Consider the following 23,853-nt stretch of genomic DNA (forward strand, 5'->3'; position numbering starts at 1 on the left):
GATAACTCTTGATGGGAGTGACCGATTTGGTCCATACTTTACACATTCTCATAATATCTACCAGATATAGATCAGGTTCGAATATGAAATATGAAGTGGACAAATATCCACTCCGTCCCGTACCTCCCACACAAAATTTTGGATAAGTTCACTTTAAGATCTGCTATTAAATCACTTTGATTTTTGTTAAAGCAACTTACATTCGCTGCCTCAATTACGATGGTAAAAGTTGTTTCAGGGGAAAGCAGTGTTCGAAAATAAACACTATGGTATCGTACCGTACCGTTCTGTACCGTACCAAGGTGGATAGGTACACTACGATAGTGTACCGCTCCGGAACACAAACACTAAAAAATATTTTAGTTATACTGTACCGGAACACAACGATAATCGTAGTGTACCGCATGCCGGAGCACTAAAAATCGTAGTGCTCCGACTGCGGAGGACTAAAAATCGTAGTGTTCCGACTGCGGAGCACTAAAAATTTTAGTGTTCCGACTGCGGAGCACTAAAAATTTTAGTGCTCCGACTGCGGAGGACTAAAAATCTTAGTGCTCCGACTGCCGGATCACTAAAAATCATAGTGCACCACGAGTTGGAACACTAAAAAATAATAAAGGTATTATGTTTTCTTAGGAAAATTAAATATTTGGTTAAATTTGATCAAATAAAAATTAAGATAAACTGTTACATCTATGTATGTTTAAATTAGTTAAACACATTGCGAAATTTGGTCAAAATTATGAAAAAACAATACACACTTAGTTTTTGTGGAATGAAGCACAAAGATCGTCGCGCCGGAGCACTAAAATCGTTTTGTACCACGTTTTGAAACTATAAGGTAATGAACCATACATTAATTTATTATGATTTCTGAGGAAATTAAATATTATATATATATTTTTAATAAATAAAAATTAGAAGAAAATATGAAAAACATCTGATTTGGGGTTTGGACAATGGAACACTAAAAATCGTAGTGTTCCGACTGTCGGAGCACTAAAAATCGTAGCGTACCACGAGCCGAAACGCTAATAATAATGTTAAGATAATCGTCTGTTTATTATGTGTTTATTAAATATTTTATGTTTTTAGAATAAATAGATATGTATTTATTTATTATTTAATAAATTATTTATTAAATTATTATTTAATGAATAAAAATTAGAAGAAAATGTGTAAAACATCGGATTTGATTGTTAGACAATGGAGCACCAAAAATAGTAGTGTTCGACTGTGGAGCACTAAAAATCGTAGTGTTCCTACTGCCGGAACACTAAAAATTTTAGTGTTCCGACTGCCGGATCACTAAAAATCGCAGTGCACCTAGTGTTGGAACACTAACAAATAACAAAGGAATTATGTTTTCTTAGGAAAATGAACTATTTGGTTAAATTTGATTAATAAAAATTAAGATAAAATGTTACATCCATGTATGTTTGATTTGGTTTTTGGACAATGGATCACTAAAAATCGTAGTGTTAGACTGCAGAACATTTAACATCGTAGTGTTCCAACTGTCGGAACACTAAAAATCGTAGCGTACCACAAGCCGAAACGCTAAAAAGTAACTTAAGGTAATCGTCTGTTTATTATGATTTATGAGGGAAATTAAATATTTTATGTTTTTAGGATAAATAAATACATATTAATAAATAAAAATTAGAAGTAAATGTGTAAAATATCTGATTTAATTTTTGGACAATGTAGCACTAAATCGTAGTATTCGACTGTGGAGCACTAAAAATCGTAGTGTCCCGACTGTTGGATCACTAAAAATTGTAGTGTTCCGACTGCCGGATATCTAAAAATCGAAACAATGGAACAATAAAAATCGTGGTGTTCGGTTGTGGAGCACTAAAAATCGGAGTGTTCCTACTGCCGGATCACTAAAAATCGTAGTGTACCACGTGCAATACAATAAGGTAATGTACCACACATGAGTTTATTATAATTCGTGAGGAAAATTTAATATTTTATGTTTTTTTTAATAAATACAAATTAAGAAATAAAAATTAGTAGGAAATGTGAAAAACATCTGACTGGTTTTTGGACAATGAAGCAGTAAAAATTTTACTGTTCGACGTTTACGAGTAGGTAATCATCTGTTTATTATGATTTATGAGGAAAATTAAATATTTGATGGCTTTTGGGTCAAGTAAAAATTAATAAATACAAATTAAGATGAGCATGTTATATCCATGTACTTAAAATTAGTTACAAAATTTGAGAACGTTAGTAGAAAATATAACAAGATGTATGCGGTAAAAATTTTTATAAAACACTATTTATTAAATTTTTTGTTACATATAATCTGAAATATTACACGTTGCTCTGGTTGCAGATTTAGACGCTCAGTATATACGTATCAGAATAGCAATACTTAGTGTCATAAAGATGTACATATTGGTATAAAATTTGTCTTCTTGACCTTCATGAATTACTTAATTTTTTTTAAGTGAACAAAAGAAATAAGGAACGGAAAATATTGATAACAACACAATGTTTGCGGAAATTGTACCTGTAACTTTTTATATCAAAAACAAAATTCCTCAGTGAATGCAGTTGAAGAAAGTATGTGGATTTTCCCAAGTAGACTTGTACGTTTGAAGACACTTATTATTTTGGGGAAATTGTACCTGTTGATATTTGTACAACAAACAATATCACTCAATGAGAATGTGCTGTTTTTCCGCAAGTAGGATTGTACTTTTAAAGTCATCTTTATGATTTCGGGATAAATACAACCACACACTTATTATTTTGGGGAAATTGTACCTGTTGCCATTTGTACAAGAAACAATATTCATCAATTAATGATGATGATTTTTTTTTCTAATTTTCTACTAAAGCTCTTAACGTTTGTAACTACTTTAAAACACGTGCATTTTATTTATTAATTTTTATTTTTAATTTTTAATCGTCCCACAACCTAAAAAAAACATTGTTCCACAACATCCCATACGGGACAAGGGAGACTTCTCTCATATCAATGAGTGCACCCCGATTCATATTTAGCTCAATGATATGGGACCTACTGTTTATCGCCGAGTCCGAACGGCGTGTCTTAAGACACCACTTGTGGAGAAGTTTTTCAAGGCTGAATTACTCAGGAAATGTCGCCAACATTACTGAGGGGTATTTTGCCACCGTTGAAAAATGTTTGATGTTGTTTGGCCGGGGAATCGAACCCACGACCTTCAGCGTGCAAGGCGGGCGTGCATACCATTGCACCACGGTGGCACCCGTCCCACAACCTATAAAACCTATAAAATATTTAATTTTCCTCAAAAATTATTATTAACAGCGATTCGATTTTTAGAGACCCGGCAGTCGGAACACTAAAATTTTTAGTGATCTGGCAGTCGGAACACTACGATTTTTAGTGATCCGGCAGTCGGAACACTACGATTTTTAGTGCTCCGCAGCTGAACACTACGATTTTTATTGTTCCATTGTTTCAATTTTTAGAGATCCGGCAGTCGGAACACTAAAATTTTTAGTGATCCGGCAGTCGATTTTTAGAGTTCCGGCAGTCGGAACACTAAAATTTTTAGTGATCCGGCAGTCGGAACACTACGATTTTTAGTGGTCCGGCAGTCGGAACACTACGATTTTTAGTGATCCGGCAGTCGGAACACTACGATTTTTTGTTCCATTGCTTCGATTTTTAGAGATCCGGCAGTCGGAACACTAAAATTTTTAGTGATCCGGCAGTCGAATTTTAGAGTTCCGCCAGTCGGAACACTAAAATTTTTAGTGATCCGGCAGTCGGAACACTACGATTTTTAGTGATCCGGCAGTCTGAACACTACGATTTTTAGTGCTCCGCAGCCGAACACTACGATTTTTATTGATCCATTGTCCAAAAATGAAATCAGGCGTTTTTCACATGTTCTATTAAATTTCATTTTTTAATTTGTATTTATTAAAAAAATTATAAAATATTTAATTTCCTCACAAATCATAATAAACTCATGTATCCACAGTCAGGACACTACAATTTGTAGTGCGCCATTGTACAACAGCCGAATCAATGTTTTTCATATTTTCTACTTAAGTTCCCAACGTTATTCATTAATATGTATACACACATGGGTTTAAGAGGTGTATCTGAGTTTTTATGTCTTAATTTGTGCTTATCTCAAAAATTATAAATATTTAATTTTCCTCGCAAATCATAATAAACTCGTGTGTGGTACATTATCATTACGTTATTTTTTAGTGTTCCGACATGTGGTACACAACGATTTTTTAGTGCTCCGACTGCGGAACACTACGATTTTTAGTGTTCCGACTGCGGAGCACTACGATTTTTAGTGTTCCGACTGCGGTACCCAACGTTTTTAGTGTACCAAAATGTGGTACACTACGTTTATCGTTGTGCTCCGGAACAGTATCACTAACACTAACGCTAAAAATATTTTAGTGATACTGTTCTCGGAGCGGTACACTATGTTAGTGTACTGTTTATTTTCGAACTCTGGGGGAAAGTCCATACTTCTTGAGAAAACAGTCCGAAGGGTGTAAAAACCCCCTATGGCACCCCCCATGGTCTATGTCGGTCCATTCCTTTAAGTACCTTTTCCGCAAAATTTTTGAACTTTAATCCTAATCAACATTTTTGTCGGTTCATACGACAAAAATTTTAAAACCCCCTAAATACATAATTTTTTTTTGTGAAAAAAGTGTTTCAATTTGCACAGGCTGAGGGTATATCTCTGTCGGCAAAGCCGACTGATACTTTTTAACTTGTTTTATACCCACTTACTAAACAAAACCCTATATATTTTTATATAACTATACGCACTGGGATCCTATAAACAATATTTGACCCTATTTATTGTAAATTGATCAAACATTTTTTCGATTTTTGGCTAGATTTTTCGGAAATTTGGTCAATGTGCGAAGTGCTGCGTCGACACATCGTATAATCTGATACTGCATTCACAAGTAGTTGTGCTCATCTGTCTGTATTGTTGTGGCCGGTAGGATTTTCGAGAGCTTTTGGGCCATTTTCTCAGGAAGTATGCACTTGACAAAAATTGTATCGTTGTAGCAAAGACATGTCCTCAAGGGGTTATGGTCATCCGCTAATTTTACAAAATCGAAAATTTTTTATTGGCACATTAAGTACAGGAAAAAAAATCAAAAAATTTCGAGTCGATCGGACAAACATTAGCAGAGATATGAGCGTTAGAAAGAGAAAATTCATTGTGATTTGTAGGTAACATCGAAATTTTAAACGCTGACTTCTTGAAACTGCATTTTTGAAAGCGGTGCTCACTGTACCTCGAAAACGGATGATCCTATCTTCGCTTGATTTTGTGGGATTATTATGCACATAAAAAGCTTGTCCTCAAGCAAGAGACTCTAACAAAAATTTGTTGATGGATTTATGGTGAAAAATCTATCCATTTTTTAGTTCAAATCGAAAATCGAAATCGAAAATTGTTTTTGACAGTAAACCATTTTTTTTAGAAATGAATATTTTTTAATTCCGTTTCGCTGAAGGTCAAGATTATGTAGTTCTTAATGATCCCACAAAAACATATGCTGATTGGTTTATTCGTTTTCGGGCTATATTGGGCACCGCAAACAGCTTTAATAACATGTAAAAAAAGTATCAGTCAGCTTTGCCGAAAGAGATATCCCCGTGTCGATTCAAAAACTTTTTTCCACAAAAAAAAAATTAATTAATAAATAAACTTATGTATTGAGGGGGATTTACAAAACTTTGGGCGTATAAACCGACAAAAATATGGATAGCATTAAAGCTCCAAAATTTGCGGCGATATCGATACATAGGGCTTTTTACCATACTAGCCTACGAAAAATATAATATCGATGTAAAAAGGGTCTCTAGGACAACCTTTGGTAAAAATGGCCAAAGGATGCTCGAACAAACCCTTAATCATACAAAAATGTTGAACATTTGTGTGGGTCGTACCCCAAGAATTGGACAGATAGGGCCCAAATTTGAACATAAACTAAGTTTCGGCAATATTTAGAGATCCAAAGTTTGGACCAAATCGATTTTCAAATTTTTGTGGGGGAGGTACCGGAAGTAGTGGACCTATAAGCACCACCTTCGAATTTCATCTAATATTCGAAAAAATATTACGATATCCAAAATGTGGACGAACGCAGTATTTGGTTCGAGCTCTCCAGCCACTACGTATGGTGCCATAGGGGTCTTTTTACAACTTTCGACCTGTTTTCTGAAGATGTATGGACTATGGATGAATTTTGGTGTCGTAATTGAGGCAGCGAATGCAAGTTGCTTCAACAAAAATCAACGTGATTCGAGAGAATGTCTTAAAGTGAACTTATCCGAAATTTTGTGTGGGAGGTACCCGATAAAACAAACACTTCTAAAAAAATTTGGTAGATTTCTTGTAAAAAATTATCAAATTTTTCATTCGTGCTCAAAAAGTTACCATAACCCCTTAAGGTGGGCTTGTGCGAAATAATTTGAAATCATGTGTGGAAGGTACCCGAAGAAGTACATAGGCATGTTCAAACCTGATCTACGTCGGGAAGAAATAATTCGAGTACCAATCTTTTAACCAAGCCGGTTGGTTATTTCCAGGTTTATATGTATTGCGCACCATTTTAGTGAAAACTTTTGATTTTTTTGTAGGGAAGTACCAGAAAGAATGGATCGATATTGGTCATCATCGAGCTTGATCGAAGTTTGGACAAAATATTATGAGGGCTAAATTTTGGACCTCGAGTCCTATGGTCTTCCTTACTATTTTTATACCCTCCACCATAATATGGAGGCTATAATAAGTTTACCTTTTCATTTGTAACACATTGAAATACTTTGTAGCGAATCTATAGGAAATACATATTCTTGATCAGGATAAAATTCTGACACGATAGAGCCATGTCCGCCTATTGTCGTCACACTAGCGTCCACAATAATTAAGCTAAAACGCTGTATTTTTGCACCTGCGTGTATTTTTCCCATAGGCTGATGGGTTATATAGGCCCATGTTTTGGTACAGCCCCCATAAAACGATTTTCCCAATTTTCGGTATTTTGAGAATTTAAGCTACAATTTTTAAATAAACTAGCTGTAATTTGACAAATGAAGTTCCTGGCGGTCACAAAACATCTCCACCAAAAAATTGCCAACATAGACTCAGGAATTTGTACCTACCGATTTTCAGGATTTTGAACATTGTAGCTTTAGTGGTCACAAAACTTCTAAAAAATGCCAAACTTCTAAAAAATGCAAATGTTTTGGTATAGTCCCCATACAGTGTTACCTCCCGATTTTCGGCAATAAGCTACATCTTTGACAGTACAAGCTGTAATTTAACATTCTGGAATTCGTAATGGCCACAAAACTTCTCCACCAACACTTTTCAAAATATGTCAATGTGTTGGTATAGCCCCCATATAACGATACATTCCGATTTTCGGTATTTTGAGGATTTTAGTTGCATTTGTTGACCAAACGGTTTGTAATTTGAGGTTCCCAGTAGCCACAAAACTTCTCCACTAAAAAATTTTCAACATAGGTCCATGTTTTGCTTTAGCCCCTGTATAACGGTACCTTCCGATTTTCGGTCTTTTGATAGTTTTAGCTACATTTGTTGACCGAACTATTTGCAATTTGACATTTGAAGTTCTGAGTGATGCCGAATCTTCACCACCAAAAATCGTCAACATAAGTCCATGTTTTGGTATAGCCCCCATATAACGGCACCCTGATTTTCGATATATTGATGATTTTAGCTATTTTTGATATTTGAAGTTCTTGCGCCTAACAGGAAACTAATTGTTCCATTTTAGTTAAGAATATTTTATGGTGGTTTTTACTTGTTTTCTTATTATTTTATCAGATGACCTCAGATCTATTTTGACCAGAGTAAGAGTCATCCTTTGTTTGGGTTATGTTTACGCTACATATAAGTTCTTTATCGTTTATATTTTATGGAACTGGAACTGTCCCCTACTTTCAAACCACATTTCTCTGAGTGCAACTAAAGCTTTTTGTATCCTAATGCTTAGATAATATTTTCGTGAATTTTCAATTATTGAGAAATTACTTTTTGACTTTTGATGTAATGTCTCCTTTGCCGAGGCTGTGGTCATATGATTTCACTTGCAGTCCTCATTCAATTTGCATATTCTGGTAGTCTCAGGTTTCTCTATTAATTAAGCCTTCTTCTTTTCTATCGCAGAGGTTTTCTGGGTAAAGAAAACATCTTCAGGCATGCCTTTACATTTCATATTCGACTTAATGTCATAATTAAGTGCACTTGATATGTTACTTCATTATTTCCGTGTTGATTGGGATTTTCTTCCAACTGACAACAGTAATAAAAACACAAAATTTTACGAGTCTGAACAAATTATGTCATCGCATGTCTTTCGTGTTTTTCGTCTGAAATGGGTCTATGAATGTAAAGTGTATCATAAAATATTTTGGTCGTAAATTTATCGTCAAGTAGACAATGTTTTCATAAGAAAATGAGGAGATTTTCAACGATACGGGCTAAAGAAAATAAACATATTAAGTGTAAACTTGTGAAGGCATAGGACAGCGTCTAACAAACGACAGAACTTATAAAACTAAGGATTCAATACTAAAACAATTCCACTTCCAAAATATTCTATTATAAGAGCTACTAAAATATAAGTTATTATAGATGAACACATTTTATTTTGAATAACCCAAGTAAAAAAGTCCAAGGGTGGCAAATCAAATGATCATGGTCATCAACTGTAACCTTGTAATCGACAAGACTTGACGTAAAGCGAAGATCGAATTGATGTTGAATTTAGCATGTCAAAAACCACAATTATATGTGCAATTATTTCGTTGACCATAGGCTTTAGTCATTCACTATACTCTTTATACTATTTTGTGTGCTACGGGGAGGACATATCGCTCATTTACTCAAAGAGTGACACATTTCAAAAAATCAAGTTTCGAGAAAAACTCGTTTTAAGTTGGAGATTGAAATTTGACTTCGCAACTTAAAAAGATTTTTACACAAAAACTAAAATCACTACATCGACCATATTTTGCAGACAGCTAGCTAGATATCAGTGCTAAATTTCTGTGCAAGATCAATCATGATTTGAAATGTTTTAGTGCTTCATAACCTCGAAAAACTTGTGTGTTGAATTATTGGTAACTCGTAGTAAATGAGCTGTAACTCGTCGAGTTTCAGAGATATCAGCATGCAAATTTGACACAAGATAATGTAGAAGTCGTAGAAAAAATACAAATTGCTAACTCAGAAAACGCATTTTTTTAAGTTATGCCACTCTTTGAGTAAATGAGCGATATGGACATACATTGTATGTCATATCTATGGTTGGAATATATCGTACAATGTACAAAATTTTAATTTCCGATTTAACCGAAACTTTGAACATCCTAAAATTACTTCCGGACGTACATATGTATGTATATCAAGTACTAAGAGGGTCTATATACGTAAACATCTTCGGATACCTCCATAACAAAATTTCAAAATAAGTACAATATAAGGGCTGTTCGAGAATCCATTGGACATTTTGACCAATGCTACTGCTTGCGGTATTGTTTACAGCGATATTCTATTTTTCGTGGGTAAGTCCATGCTTCCTGACATAACGGTTCAAAAGCTCTAAATCTTACCATGACCAACTAAAATGACGGCTTGACACCATAACTATCAAAAGGAATAACTTCCAAAATTAGGTCCACTTCCAAAATGGACCATTCTTTCAGGTATCTTCTCCACAAAAGTACAAAACTTTTGCGCTCTTATTGAAGTCAAATTTATGAGCTCAACATAAGCATTTATTCGCAACGCCCACAATCGTGAAGTTTTATACCCAAATGTTTCGATATTTTTGTCGGAAAGTTTATACGTCCAAAAAAGTCCATGAAATTCTGAAACTCCCTGACTACACAATTTTTAGGACAAAGATTTGGTTATGAATCTCGTATTCGATCTGTCTATAGATTAAAGTCTCAACTCACGGGGTATATCTATGTCGGCAAACCCAACTTTTACTTTTTAACTTGTTTTCGAGAAAATAAAAGTTGTGAATTTTCATAAGTTTGCCTCCGCTGTGCCGACAGAAGTCATAGTCCTTGGAAAGTTTTAAATGTCATCGAGTTCATAAACATTTAAACGTAAAATTAAACAAGTAAGAAAAGTCTATAGTCGGACGGAGCCGACCATGGAATACCCTATACCACTATCCCTGGACATCGCTCTCCACGGAACTTCTTTCAATGATTGTGAAAATTTAATAATCAAATATCCGAGATGTAATGTATAATAATTATGACCAAAACCAAAAAGTTATCTAGCATGACAAAGACATTTTTGTAGCAGGAATGGAAAATTTAGTTCACACAAACTAAAATGTAATGAAACCCACTTATGTAGTACTACTACTTCCGTTGTTTAACCGCTACGTTATTGACATTTTTACCAATTTCACACAAAAGTTTCAGTCCATTTAACCCGCTAAGTATTATCTGATCTTCATGTTGGTTTGTACGCTTCTTCTTCATCATAAACTCAAACTTTGTTTAACATTTTGCGGGTTATTATTTTGACCTACAGAGCCGCTACAAAATTGGTTAAAATTTTGTTTTTGGTCCATTTCATCCCTTGAACATTTCACGATCATCACCAAAAACTAATCATTTAAATTCTGGCCCGAACCCAACCTCCTTAAAAAATTCGTTACAATCGGTCCATAATTGCGGCCTTAAGCTTGTTTACAATTTTTAATGGACGGACACACATCGCTAAATCGCTTTATCTCGTCGAGATATGAATTTTGGCATACCAAATAAGAGTTCTAGGACGAATATTTCGTGGTGTTACATAAACTTTTGGAGACACAATATGTAGCATGGGATAAAAATGTGGTTCTCTACACAGAACCTATTATATATTAGGCAGTAGGCCAGTTATCTAGGCAGTAGGCCCGTTATCTAGCACTTTATTGCAATTTACATCAGAGGAAAGGTCAGTATTTTTTTCATATGTAGGATACTTTGCGAAATATATATGTCCTCAAGGAATTAAAATATCGACCAAAAATAAAATGCTTATATTTTTCATACAGAAGTAATGGTCCATTTCACCCGCTAAAGAATATCAGATCATCATTCAAAATTGTAGGCAACTTTTTCGACCTATACTCTTACCCGGTGCAAAATTTCGTGACCAATGATGTATAATTGCGACTTCTAGCGAGTTTATTATTACACTACAAACAAATAACGGAATATATTAGGCTGTAACTCTGTTATCTGATCATGCACACCAACATAATTGGCATCAATTGAAAGGTCAAGCGTTCCACTTTCAAGTATATCTCACTTGTCCGGAATGTCACTTCCAGGAATTAAGATATAAGCTGTATATTAAAAATTTTCACAATTTTCACACAAAAGTTTTGGTCCATTTAACCCTCTAAATATTATCCGATCGCCATCTCGAATTGCAAGCTTCTCCTTTGTGATATACTCTTACCTTATTTAAAATTACGCGTTGATCGGACTATTATTGAGAGCTACAGAGCCGCTAGAAAATTGGATAAATATTATGTTTTTGGTCCATTTCACCCGCTAAATATTTCACGATCATCACCAATAAGAATAGGGATCTATTCTGATCTGAACCCGACCTCCATACCAAATTTCGTGACGATCGGTCCATAATTGCGACCTGGAGCGTGTTTACAATTTATAATGGACAGACGGACGGACGGACGGACGGACGGACAGACACACATCTCAAAATCGCTTTATCTCGTCGAGATATGAAGATTGGTATACCACATTGGGGGTCTCCGACGAATATTTCGCGGTGTTACATGAATTTTTACCAAAACAAACTTATAATACCCTTTTCCACATTGTGGTATAGGGTATAAATATTAAGATATCAGTTGATGGAGTTTTTGACTTAACCAATTTATTTCAATTAATTATTGGTATACAAATAACATTAATACGGTTTTTAGATAGATCTTCTTATCAGAATCAGTCCCCGCGGTAAAGATGTGTTCAATTGATAACTTAAAATAAGACAAAACTTTTTTGATGGGACGGAAGTTAATGTGTGATATATGGATATGTACTTTAAAGAAGAAGATCTACTGAAAATCTTTGAAATAGAATCGAAAATGCCATATAAGAGCTACTGTGTTTAAAAATACAGTCCATATTCGGACATGATCTATATCCGGTAGATATATTACGATGTGTAAAGTACGGACCAAATCGGTCACTGCCTTCAAGAGTTATAGTGCGCACAATTTTTGAACTTTTGTGGGGGAGGTACCTGAAGGAGTGGACCGATATGGCTTATCATTGAACTTAAAATGCATTTTCACAAAATATTACAAAGGCCATTTATGGACCGAATCGGCAGATCCTTTCGAGAGTTATCTTGAGCTCCAATAACTACACATGTCGTCAAAGGGTTTTTTTGTAACTTTCAGGTTATTTTCTCAGGAAGTATGGACCTGCCCCTGATGAAACTTGCACCCTCGTATGGGGGAAGTGAATACAAGTTGCTACAACAAAAAAACGAAGCGATTCAAGAACAGGCCCTAAACTGAACTTCTCCGAAATTTTGCGTGGGAGGTACCCGAAGGAGTGAACCGATTGAGTCCATATTGAAACCTCATCTTAGTCTAGTAGAAATTTTACGATGTGCAAAGTATGGACCAAATCGATTACTCTCCTCAAGAGTAATCGGGCGCACAAATCTTCCGAACATTTTCAAACATTTGTGGGGGATGTACCGGAAGGAGTGGACCGATGTAACCCATCTTCGAACTTAAGTTTGAACGAAATATTGCAAAGCCAAATTTTGGACCGAATCGGTTGATCCGTTAGGGAGTTATCGTGCGCTCTAGCCAGCGAGACAGACAGACGGACGGACGTTGCTCAATCGACTCCAAATTTTCTAAAACACATTTCGTCCAAGCATACGTGGGGTCTAAAACCATTATTTCGATGAGGCACATTTTGCCCGTATGAAAGTGTATATGGTAAATTTCAAATTTCCTTTACAATTCCATCAAAAAAAAATAATAAATATTTGCTAAATTTATTTTCATTTTCGCGGAAAATCAAAAAAATAATGAAGGAATCTTGGAGTAAATTTTATTTATTCTAACCCAGAGTCCATAAAAGTCTCTATAAAAATAAATTAAAAATACGTACAGAATCTAGAATCCAGAAAAATGTGAGACCAAAATTTTATAGATTAGGATTTTAAATTGCATATTGCAGCTACAACAAAAGACAAAAGTTTATTATTGGAACATTATTTTAAGAATATATTTTTTGGTTTAATACGAAAAATTTGAGAACATTTTTTGGGAGTTATTCTACTATTTCGCTAAATTTCCAAACAAAACCTGAATTATTTTGTTAAAACCTCTTCAAGGAAAATAGTTTATCATCGTGAAAATATATTGGCTTAGTGTGATTTAGGAAATAAAGAGAGATATTGATATTACAATCAAAAAAAAACATAAAAGTTAAAAACCGTGTAATGCGCGAAATAGTTAACATCAGTTGAGGAGCATGTGCTTTTCGCATAGAGAGAGTGCATCTCTGTCAATATGTTTGTATTTTTCCATGTTTCATTCAGCGACCAAAGTGTGCCATCTGTTGCATCTTACTACACCAAAAAGCTTCATGTGGGTAAAAATAACGCGATGTTCATATGATTATAAGGCGCATCCGATTTCAGTGACCCCCTGTTAAAAATACGTCAATAAGGCACATTTTATACAGATTCGTCAAGAACCGCGGATGTGCTACCTGATTCTATTTTTGGTTAAATACGAATACTACTCCCGAATCTCTGTAATTTATGACACACCTTTTTGACAAAAATTATAATCGCGTATAAAGGATTCCATTTATGTAAATAATTTTAAGGGAAATATGCGAATTAGTAAAAATAATTTTTTGCTTATTTTCCTATTTTCAGGGTATCTATATCAGCGGTTTTAGTGGATGGGTTCGATCGCGATAGGGCTCATTAAATCCGGCGCGGAAAAAAACTAAAATCACGCGGGGTTCAAGGGTACTTGAGTCACATTTGTAAATTTTGAAGCCAAAAAATAGGTTTTTAAAGAAAATTTACGCACCAAAAATTCGACTTTGGACTCCTATTACTAGGGAGCTGTACGGAGCACACTCATGAGATATACATCAAACGACGTGGAATCACGAGTTCTACAATCCAATAAATAGTTTAGGTCATTATCTGGTTGCGCCCTCCAATTATAAGAATAATTCAAAAAAACCCCGATTTCAAAACTTGAAAATGTCAGCATCAATTTAAGGGGGATGCACTGTATATATCGAGAAGTCATACATTAGAACCATGTTACACAAGGGGTATTCTTCAATTCTTTCTTTGAGCTCAGGCCTGAATTTTCCCTGTATTGACCATAAATCAAGAAAAAACACACAAAAACTTGCTAACTGCAACACATTTTTAACCATTTTTTTATATTACCACCAACACAGCTTCCACGTAATTTATTTATTATGGTCTATATTATGAGACCCCGGATAAAACACTACAATTAATATAAATATATTCATATTATATAAAATATATTGACAGTTCGCGACTTATTAGATGGTGAACCTCAACTTCAACGATTGTAAAACATTTGGAATATTACCATATACCCTCGTTAGCATAAATACTGAGGGTATAATAATGGATTTAAATATGTCTTTAGAAGTACTAAAATCAATACAGGGCTTCATATCTTTCTGAAAGTTAACGTTAATTTTATTCAAATTTATAAATGTTCGAGTTAGCGGCCCATTAATGGCATACCGGTATGTTCTGAGGCACACTTCACCCCTCACTTCACGCCTCAAACATTTTGTTCACCCCATTAACGCTTATTTTTCGAGTATATTATGGGCGGAATAGGGTGTACTCTTCTTTTTAAATACCCCAATGAATATTAGCCCCAAGAAATTCGCAAAAATATTAGTAAATGCGGTGAACAAAATGCTTGAGGTGTGAAGTGAGAGGTGACGTGTGTCTCAGAACATACCCGATAATTTGTGCGATGCAAAGTAATGTTAAACAAATCAACAAATCGTAAAGTTCTCGAAGGAACATACAATGGAATTAAAGCCAACAAATCCGGCGAATCAATATTATTATTAATGATATCATAAACGACTACTACATTCAAGAACTAATTTCTAAAATATTGTAAACTCTCTCTATTGAAAATATATACTTTCTGTCAATATTTCATATAAAATCAACTAAAACCCCTTTAAAATAGCTTTATGTAACGCTACACAATATTTTTTAATTTCATAATTCTTGGTCAAGGTGGTAACCTCCCACACTAAATTTTAAAAATTTGGCACAAGCGCAGTTTATGGACATGTTTGGGGTCGTTTTGAAATTTACAACAGGTTGTGTTGTTGTAGCAACACAAATATGTATATTCGTTCGTATATTTTATTCAGTTATCTGGTTCATCAGTATACAGATGCAAAAATTCTGCAACTTGGACTGGCTGGGTCCAATGCGTCCCAATCCGCATGCTGGATATGTGTTCGGGTCCAAAATAAATTGAGGCGATGTAGCCTGACGGGCTCGTTGGTTCTCTTGTATACCTTTGGACATCTCTCTCTCCAGGTCATGAAGGTCTTTCTGACGTGCCTGGGTGGAGGAGACCTGCCCACTAAATCGTCGCAGAGATGCTCACGGCGGTAACTCACAAACAGGTACTGCATCGACAAGATCTTGATGTGTTGATGTACGGGTAAAATCCTTGTCTCCTCATAAAGATAATCCACTGGTGTCATGAGAAGGCCCCCTTAAGGCGGTAATCTGGCAGGTTTGGGAGTACCCTGCAACTTTCCAGGCCGCTGGTACAATATACCAATACTCCGTGTGAGCCCAACTCTTTGGATGATCTGCAACATCGCTCATCGGCTAGGACGTACGGCGTAGCGTACTCTACTTTGCCCTATCACTCTCGGGGTGCACCTCTTCGGATCTGTTGCTACGAAGCCGTTCTAGCATCCTTCTTCCACGGATGTTGCATTGTTCCACGTGGTCTAGACACTTTTCCACTTATGTTCTAGGCACTTATGTTCTAGCCTGTTGACTTCAGGGTTCTTACGAAGAAACTCTTCACGTTCAATTGTTTGTCCCGTCACTTCTGCTGGGAATATTGGGTATATTGCGAGCGGCTTCAGCTAAGATAATGTCCCGGAAAATTCTCTCACGATCTAAGAGAATGGGCAGCTCTCTGAAACGCTGATTGATAAATTCTCTGAACCCTCTTAGATCGAAGGAGCGTTTCATTCTCTTTGCAAAAAGGTGAAACTGTCAATTTGCTCGGCTCTTGTTGTTCCCCTCTGGTCATAGCCAAGGGCTGAATGTCAAATCTCATGATGACTATTGCAGGTCCCTAGCACTTGACGGTTATTGCCCTCCTAATACGGGCGTCGGGCATAAAACGCAAGGCAAATTTATTAATTGAAATGCCTACTTCCTAGTTTTTTTTTCTTTTTTCATGTGATGCAAAAACCTTATATATGACATTTTATGGCGATCTGTTAACGTTAACCCACGCTTAGGTGCAGCGATCTTTGTTTCCATAGTAATGTGAAGGCTCTAAAGGCCGCTTTAATGGTCCAATCGCATTTCATTGTTGTGGCTAAAAACGAATGATACAAACATTTATCATAATCGTTTAACGATTCTCTGGTCGATCTTTTTTCCATAGTAATTTTTATGGGGCCAAAGGTGAAATTTCAGGAAATCACTTTTCAGGGCACATTACTGTCCAGTCGATAAAAAAATTTTACAAGTTGTTTTGGCTAAAAAACCAATTCATCAAAAATTTATGAAAATCGGCTCAGTTACACACTTCAATGCTACCAACATAAACTTCATGTATGGGTCAGTAGAGTCAAGCTCATGCTAGAGTCAAGCTCAAGCTGCCTGGCACAGAGTGGTGTGTAATGAAGGCAAGTTCTCCTCCTCCTTCGTTTCTTGTACGACACCTTCGCAAAACGTTGTAACCATCACAACGTTGCAAGATACAGTTGACGTTAAACTTCTTCCCTGGATCTCGGCCACGATGTTCCTCCGGCTCAAAAAGTCTTCGATTTCGCTGACTTTGTTGTGGGGACCATGGCAATTGAATCACAACTTGTGGAGAGACCGCTGGGGTGTTTCGTATTCGGACGACGAAGTTAAAGACACGCTGGGAGATGCTTTGGCGCAACAAAAGCTCTTCCAAACGTACAACAAGTCCCAAGAAGATCTATGTTGGATACCAACCTTCCTAACAAAAGTTCAAGAGTTGCCGTTAAATGCAGTTTAAGGACATTTCTATGGTCGTTCTGATTTTTTCCTAGGGTACTGTCTTTGTTTTCCTCTTTAAAGCGACATAATGTGCTTCGTGTCCAAGACCTATTTCCTGACATAAAGACCCAACAAATCTTACGGAGACCAACCATAATGGATGTTTGGAAGTATTGACTTCCAAAGTTAGGCTCTTTTCTAAGATGGACTATAGCCTGTGGAAATTTTAATACTGTGCAGTCATTATAATAATGACAACAACACTATATTTTTCGCTAGGGAAAAACAATGCTTCCTAAGACAGGGGCCCGAAATATCTCAATATTTAGGGCGAATCCTTGCACTAAAGTGCTTAGTAGTCTTTGTACCCTGTTTATGATACCTAAGGTATCCAAATCCTACATATCCAAAACTTATTTTGTCGAATAAGGTTTGCAATTTATTTTCATAACTACATAGAAATATACAGGACCAGACTGATTATTTTTTAGAAGAAAAAAATTGGCTTTAGGATTTGAAGGCCAAAGACTTTAAACACATATATTTGACCATGTCACTTGTGCTATACGAAATTCCAGTTACATATACGACACCGAGGAGATTTGCGAAAAATCCCCAAAAATTAATAATTACAGGCAATTTTTTAATTAATTTCTCGTTGGAATCGAGCTTAGTGATCAATGAAAAAGGAAAGTGAAAAAGGAAAGCCCAAGATTCCAACCCAAACAACCACCACTATGTGACATGCATGTTTCGCCTTCGGCAGAGGCTCTTCGAACTTTTCTTCTTTCAAATGCAATTTTTGTTTTTTTTTTTACAACGGGTATTTGCCCATTTAGTTCTGCTTTCATGACAAACGCTTATCGTTCCCTTTGAAAGTAATGAGTTTGGCTCTGAACGCTAACACGCCGTGACAACAGCTGTTTTGTGTTTTCAAGGACGTGGGTTCAAACCCCAGCCTGGCTCAGCTGATTTTATTTATTTGAAAATTTTGCCTATTAGGGAAAAGATAATTTTTAATATTAGTTTTTATACCCTCCACCATAGTATGGAGGGTATATTAGGTTTGTCATTCCGTTTGCAACACATCGAACTAATCATTTGCGACCCTATAAAGTATATATATTCTTGATCAGGATAAAATTCTAAGGCGATCTAGCCATGTCCGTCTGTCCCCCTGTCCGTCCGTCTGTTGTAATCACTCTAGCGTCCGCAATAATTGAGATAGAGTTCTGAAATTTTGCACCCGAGGGTCTTTTTCCATAGGCAGGTCAAGTTCGAAGATGGGCTATATCGGTCCACTCTTTGGTATAGCCCCCATATAACTGTACCTCCGGATTTGAAGTATTTTGACGTTCTTCGCCACATTTGCAGACCGAATTAGCTATAACTTAGGGTTCCTAGTGATCAACAAACTTATATCCCAAAGGATATGGGCATAGATCCATGTTTTGGTATAGTCCCCATATAACGGTACCTCCCTATTTTCGGTATTTTGAGAATTTTAGCCACAATTTTTAACCGAACTATCCGCAATTTGACATTTGAGGTTCTCAGTGGTCATGAAACATCTCCACCAAACATCGTCAACATAGGTTCATGTTTTGGTATAGCCCCCATATACCGGTACCTCCCGATTTTCGGTATTTTGAGAATTTTAGCTACAATTTCTAACCGAACTAGTTGTAATTTGCCATTTGAGGTTCTCAGTGGTCATAAAATATCTCCACCAAACATCGTCAACATAGGTCCATGTTTTGGTATAGCCCCCATATACCGGTACCTCCCGATTTTCAGTATTTTGAAAATTTTAGCCACAATTTGTAACCGAACTATCTGCAATTTGACATTTGAGGTTCTCAGTGGTCATGAAACATCTCCACCAAACATCGTCACATAGGTCTATGTTTTGGTATAGCCCCCATATAACGGTACCTCCCGATTTTCGGTATTTTGAGAATTTTAGCCACAAATTGTAACCGAACTATCTGCAATTTGACATTTGAGGTTATCAGTGGTTATGAAACATCTTCACCAAACATCGTCAACATAGGTCCATGTTTTGGTATGGCCCCCTTATAACCGTACCTCCCGATTTTCGGTATTTTGATAATTTTAGCTGCAATTTTTAACCGAACTAGCTGTAATGATCGGTATTTTGAGAATTTTAGCCCCCATATAACGGTACCTCCCGATTTTTGGTATTTTGAGAATTTTAGCTACAATTTTGTCAATTCAAAAATAATCGTCAATATAGGTACATGTTTTGGTATATCCCCCCATATAACTGTACCTCACGATTTTCGTGAATTTTCAGTGGTCACGAAATTTCTTCACTAAAATTCGTCAACATGGGTCCATTTTTGAGGGTCTACATTGTTTTGATGAAACTATCCTCAATTTGACCCTTGAAGTTCCCTGCAGCTATAAAACTTTTCCGCCAAAAATTTAAAGATAGGTTCACTCTTTGATATAGCCCCGTAGGTGGTACCATTCACCTAGCTGAACACATTTTTTTAGATTAGATTAGATAACACTGTGCAACAAAATGGAGGTGAAAGTCTGGGGCACGGAAAATTCCTCTTGGAGAAGAAAGGCCTTTGTGAGTATATTATGAACCCCGAAGGACAGATCCGCCGTGAGTCGAACTTCCGCGTTATGGCGTGATGAAATTTTTGTTAGAGACCCTGTGGGCCATCAGGAATTAGCGTTATATCTTTGTTCACTGTTGGTTAAGTGCTCTACAAAAACAACAAACAAAGATATAATGCTAATTCATGATGGCTTACAGGGTCTCTTGCAAAAGCTTAATCACGCCATAATGCGAAAGTTCGACTCACGGCGCATCTGTCCTGCGGGATTTTTAATATACACACACCAAGGGCTTTCATCTCCAAAAGGAATTATCTCTGCCCAAACATTTGTGTTCACAGTGTAATTTAAGCAATAGTGGGAGGCAGTAGGAGTCTATACAATGTGGGGTTAGTCATTTTTTCATTTTTTTCGAATATCAAAAATCTGTGGAAATGGCATGTAGGGCAGGCAAAAATAATAAGAATTGCGTTTTTACTTTTTCGAATTTGTAAAAAAAAAACTTCCGCACAAAATGCAATTACTTTAGCTAAAAACAAACTTTTTTAGTTTACTTTTTTTAAATTTGAGATTTTTTTTTCTGCAATAGTTATTCTTGGAAATAATTTTTTTTAGTTGGTTTTAGTGCATCGATTTCAAATATGCAATTTGATCAAAAATCTGTCATTTAGTTTTTAAGCTACATCGATTTTAAAATTGGCAAATCGGTTTCATTTCCCAGTTTTAAAAATTTTAAACGAGTTGCTCTAATAAAAGTTTGACAATACAGAAGTAATGTCATAATACATAATTTATATCGTTTTGAGTTTTAAATTATTTTTTCATAGTTTGTGTTCACATCGCCATGTCGTTTAAAAAATGTTGCAAAAATGTCCAAAAAACAGTGATAACTGGGTCAAAAATTTTAAAGCAAAAAGACCGAAAGAAAAAAATAGCTATTTTGCCGCTATACCATTTATACGAATTTCCGGAAGAAATCAATATAATTGAAATAGAGGACTAGTGTTTGAGAAATCTAAAAAAATTCTAATTATATTTTAAAAATCACAAAAAATTCAAATAAAAAAGTTGGTTTTGAGCTAAAGTAATTGCATTTTGTGCGGAACGTTTTTTCACAATTTCGAAAAAGTAAAAACGCAATTCTGCTTGCTTTTGCCTGCCCTATATGCTATTTCCACAGATTTTGAATCTAAAAAAATGACTAACCCTACTATACATTGTCGAAAAGTTGTTACACCTAAAATTGTGAAAGGACGCTAATTATTCCATTTTAATTAAGACTATTTTATGGTGGAGGGTATAAAAAGTTCGGCCCGGCCGAATTTAACGACTTTTTACTTGTTGTTTTTTTAATTAATTTCTCGTTGGAATCGAGCTTAATGATCAATGATGCAAGTGGAAAAGGAAAGCCGAAGATTCGAACCCACACAACCACCTTTATGTGACATGTATATTTCGCCTTTGGCAGAGGCTCTTCAAACATATCGGATGTGGAGCGGCTTCCCTGTTATCGAACTTTTCTTCTGTAAAACGCAATTTTAGTTGTGGAAACTATTTTGTAAAATATGACTGAACATCTCAAAATACTATATATCAATGGAACCATTATATAGGTACCATAGCATAAAATTTCAGATCAATAGCTAATCTCGAAATATTTATGTTACATCTCGCGGTGCTCTTGAATCAAATTTAAATGTGAAGTTTTTGCGGATTCTGAAACTACAACGTTCATGATGAGAAAAATCAAAAAACAAAAAAAAATCGACGAGGGCTTTTTAAATAAATCGCGATTCAAGTTGCCATAAAGAACCCCTAAGGTTGTTTAGGTTTTTACGATTTTGCTTGAAAACCGCATATTCTATCAAAATGGGAATAAAAAAATGCTGTAGCTATCAAAATTTTTTACAAGATTGACCTTAATGATATTTTCTTAGGTTTTACAACTTCTGAGATATAGAAGTTGAAATTGGGACAATTCGAATTCAATTCAATTCTGTATCGTCTCCTTATAAAACAATGTCATGATTGCAATTTCCTAACTTAAACTTATACAGTCAACCAAAAAAGTCTACATACACCCTATAAATCACGGGTTTTAAGGGTAAGGAAGCATTTTTAGGAAAATCCAAGTACATAGTTCTATCTCATATCCCTAATAAACAATATTACGTACAAAAGAAATATATTCCATAATACGAATAACGGTAAATTCTATAAAAATTAAAAAAAGTAATAGGGAAAAAGTGTACATACACCCAATGAAATATTAAGATTACCGTAAAATTTATGGAATAAGCAATACAAATTTTACATTTTATGGTTTTATCGAATGTCTCTGGTTGTCTATGATATTTTTTAGACATAATAGGAACATATTTGAGGATTAATTGCCGTTATTTAATGTCAGACTTCGCGTATAGCTCGTTAAGGCGGGCCCTTGCAGATTTCTTTGAGTTTTTCAGTCTATTAGTTTATGAAACCCCAGAAAATACAGTGGGACTAATAATTTTGGGATCCAAGAGCGCTATGAAGTTTTTGTTGTGGATAATATATGCTTCTGAGCTTCGCTAAATATACCAATTCCTGAGGTTTCTCATAAATTTTATAGTTTTCACAACATTCCAAGGGGCAAATTACATGCAGAAGCCTTCGAATTACCTCGTAATAAGGTCTGGTACAATCCTCGAGCATCCATTGAATAAGCAATGTAAAAGTATCCGACATTTATAGCGCTTCAAGTGACCCTAACGATCATAATACGAGAGCATACTAGTTAACAGTGTAAATTTCATACAAATTGCATGCATTCTTCGGTGGTGCTTTTATTTTGATACTTTGGAAACTTTAGGAGCGGGTTTGTATAATAATGTTGTACATTTCTGATTGAGTTAAGGTCCAAAAATGTGTTACAAGGTAATTCCAAGGTTCTTGCTTGTAATTTGACCCTTGGAATGCTGTAAAAACAATCAAATTTATGAAAAACTCAGGAGTTCGCATATTTAGCGAAGCTCAGGAGCATATATTTTCCATAAGAACAACTTCAAAGCGCTGTAGCATCTCAAAATAATTAGTCCCACTGTATTTCCTGGGGTTTCATAAACTCCCAGACTGAAAACCTCAAAGATATCTGCAAGGGTCCGCCTTAACGAGCTATACGCGAAGTCTGACCTTAAATAACGTCAATTAAAGCACAAATATGTTCCTATTTTGTCTAAAATATATCATAGACAACCAGAGACATTCGATAAAGCAATAAAATGTGAAAGTAGTATTACTCATTCCATAAATTTTACAATAATATTAATATTTCATTGGGTGTATGTACACTTTTTCCCTATTAATTTTTTAATTTTTATAGAATTTACCGTTATTCGTATTATGGAATATGTTTTTGTTGTATGTAATATTGTTTATTAGGGATATGAAATAGAACTATGTACATGGATTTTCATTAAAATGCTTCCTTACCCTTAAAACTCGAGATTTATAGGGTGTATGTAGACTTTTTTGGTTGACTGTATATCTAAAAAAATGGTACAATCTAGGAAAAATTACATAAGCCAGTCTTGTAGAGAATTTTCACAGCTATTAGATTTTCTCAGGTCCCATGCCGATAAGACTTGCCGTATTCAAGCAAAATAGCGAAACCCTAACAAAAAACCTAAAAATGTAAACTGAGCTTCTTTATCTCAAAAATGGTGCAGCCTGAGAACAAATCATAAACGTCAATCCTGTAGAGAATTTTCACAGCTACAACATTTTCTTTAGCTCCATTTCGATTGGACTTGCGATTTCCAAGTAAAATCGTGAAAACCTAAAAAAACACCTAAAAATGTGAATTTTGACCGCGATTTATTTAAAAATCCCTACAGCGATTTTTTCTTGTTTT

General features: G+C 35.4%; 1 protein-coding gene across 1 annotated transcript in view; it reads left to right on the top strand.

The window, feature by feature from the left end:
• Scgdelta (sarcoglycan delta) overlaps window positions 1–23,853 on the top strand; it is a 145,369-nt gene that overhangs the window by 76,447 nt on the left and 45,069 nt on the right. The window lies entirely within an intron of this gene.

This window comes from Musca autumnalis, unplaced genomic scaffold (genome assembly GCF_047663935.1).
Source record: "Musca autumnalis isolate F117 unplaced genomic scaffold, ASM4766393v1 scaffold_3, whole genome shotgun sequence".
Classification (NCBI taxonomy): domain Eukaryota; kingdom Metazoa; phylum Arthropoda; class Insecta; order Diptera; family Muscidae; genus Musca; species Musca autumnalis.